This window comes from Schistocerca piceifrons, unplaced genomic scaffold, assembly GCF_021461385.2.
Source record: "Schistocerca piceifrons isolate TAMUIC-IGC-003096 unplaced genomic scaffold, iqSchPice1.1 HiC_scaffold_1020, whole genome shotgun sequence".
NCBI lineage: Eukaryota > Metazoa > Arthropoda > Insecta > Orthoptera > Acrididae > Schistocerca > Schistocerca piceifrons.
In genome coordinates, this window is record NW_025726820.1 from 1 (window position 1) to 2,500 (window position 2,500).

The 2,500-nt window shown below is 57.1% G+C and overlaps 1 non-coding gene across 1 annotated transcript in view; it reads left to right on the plus strand.

Moving 5' to 3' along the window:
* Positions 1-2,369: 2,369 nt before the first annotated feature.
* Positions 2,370-2,500, plus strand: part of LOC124724884 — a 1,909-nt gene continuing 1,778 nt past the window's right edge. The window contains exon 1 of the ribosomal RNA XR_007006645.1: positions 2,370-2,500. This exon is cut by the window's right edge and continues 1,778 nt beyond it. This is a non-coding gene — a ribosomal RNA (small subunit ribosomal RNA).

Consider the following 2,500-nt stretch of genomic DNA (forward strand, 5'->3'; position numbering starts at 1 on the left):
TGTACCTTAACCTAACCCATGTTGTACCTTAACCTAACCCATGTTGTACCTTAACCTAACCCATGTTGTACCTTAACCTAACCCATGTTGTACCTTAACCTAACCCATGTTGTACCTTAACCTAACCCATGTTGTACCTTAACCTAACCCATGTTGTACCTTAACCTAACCCATGTTGTGCCTTAACCTAACCCATGTTGTGCCTTAACCTAACCCATGTTGTGCCTTAACCTAACCCATGTTGTGCCTTAACCTAACCCATGTTGTGCCCTAACCTAACCCATGTTGTGCCCTAACCTAACCCATGTTGTGCCCTAACCTAACCCATGTTGTGCCCTAACCTAACCCATGTTGTCCCCTAACCTAACCCATGTTGTCCCCTAACCTAACCCATGTTGTCCCCTAACCTAACCCATGTTGTGCCCTAACGTAACCCATGTTGTGCCTTAACGTAACCCATGTTGTGCCTTAACGTAACCCATGTTGTGCCTTAACGTAACCCACGTTGTCCGCTAACGTAACCCACGTTGTCCGCTAACGTAACCCACGTTGTCGCCTAAACCTGCTCTGTAATTGTTATACGACTCGTTCAATTAGTGTAGTGTTGCCCACCCGCAACCCTCGCAATATAGTTCGCTACTCGCACTGCCCGCTCCCCTGTGTATCGCTTCATGTTAAACACCTTGCAAGTCTTGCTGACTTTCCACATGCTCCTGCTGTACACTGTAATGTGGATGGCAGCAGGACGTACATGCCGCCCCCCCCCCCCCACCCCTCCCCACGTCCCCACGTCCCCACCTTGCCCCCTGCCTTCGCAAGCTGGTTGGTGACAAGTTTGCATGTTCAATGCCCTTCGCATGCGACGTACGCAGGCTACGTTGTGGTGCGGCCTGTGTCAACTGTCCGCTGATGTCGTACGCGTGAACCACAATCTGTACTGCACATTCGTCCTTATGTACTGAATGATACATCGTGGCACATGTGTGACCGTACAACGACTGCGCCCAAAAACGGCGGACCATACAGTGCAAATATTGTGCACGCAGCTACGTGTCGTCTCCCTATGAGAGCTGGATTGCAGTGTGGTACGCCATAGAGACGTGTGGGAGGAACGGACGCCGTGGATGGCGATCAGCATGAGCTGTGTGTTGATGTATTCGGACCTAGTCGTCTCTCCTCAAACACCGTGATAGCATGGTGCACCGCGTTCCATATCTGCGACATGCTACAGAGGCCGGTTGACAGTCGTTCGAGCAATGGACATCGCATACGTACGGGGGCCACCTTCCACGTATTGTCTAGGCGTGCACATTTTGTTGCGTGTATGTGGGCAGACGTAGTGTGGCGTGACACCTGACACAGGCATGCAATAATCGTTGAAGTTGCTAATGGCGATGGACGCCTACGTTTTCTGGTGAAGTTACGCAAATGAAGAAATGGTAACCCGTTGTGGTGCGGTTGTTCTCGCTAGGGGTGAATCGGTGATGGCGACGATAGGTTGAGGTACTAACCGGTTGTTCCAGCGATACCCACCATGCCGATGAAACTGAACGGCATCTGGGTGTGAAGCGATACGCGGTGGTGGCTGGGTGGGACCGTCCCCGGCCGGTGAGGGGGCGCCTCCCGGCGTGCTGGCCGCGCGGTGCGTGGGCGCACGCGCTACAGCCGGCTGGTGGGGGCGGCCAGTGGCAGGCGCGCCGGCCGACGGACGCGGCAGGCGTCGCAGCTGCGCGCCGGCGCACCCTGCGCGCGGCGCCGTGCGGCCAAAGTAGGTCCTCGCGGGCCCGGTGCGAAGCGCGGTGGACATCTTCAGTGTGCTGGTCCGATTGAGGACTGTGTGCGTTGAGGATGCGCCGCCGCCCGGCGCTCGGCGCCGCGACGCCGTCTGCTGCTCGGTCGCCCCAGCGGTTCTCGCTGGTGGTTTGTATCGCAGCTGTGCGGATGTGTTGGCGCGTGCGCTGTGCTGGGAGAGTTCGCTTCGGCACCCAAGTGGGGCTTTTGTCCTTCTGTGGCGCTGGCGTTGGAGCTGCCGGTCACCGTAGGTGGCGCGTGTTGTCTCCCGCCGGCAATGCCACGACAGCACGCTCCCGGGCCTCTGTCGGCAGCGGCAAGCTCAGTTGGGAGCACGGGTGGTCGCACCGAAAGCGTCTACTCGCCTAACTCCGGGCGATTGCGCCTCTCTCGAACCCGACCAAGTACTTGGGACGGCGCTGCGCGCCGCCGGGACCTGAGAGGGTTTCGAGGTGTATTGTGCAGGGGAGCTCAGCCTCCTCCTGTTTGCAGAATGATTGAGCGGACGCTTGCGTGTTCGCGCGGGCCCCCGGGACACACTCCCGGGCGGCCGGCTGCTCAGCTCTAGTTGGCGCAGCTCCCTGGTTGATCCTGCCAGTAGTCATATGCTTGTCTCAAAGATTAAGCCATGCATGTCTCAGTACAAGCCGCATTAAGGTGAAACCGCGAATGGCTCATTAAATCAGTTATGGTTCCTTAGATCGTACCC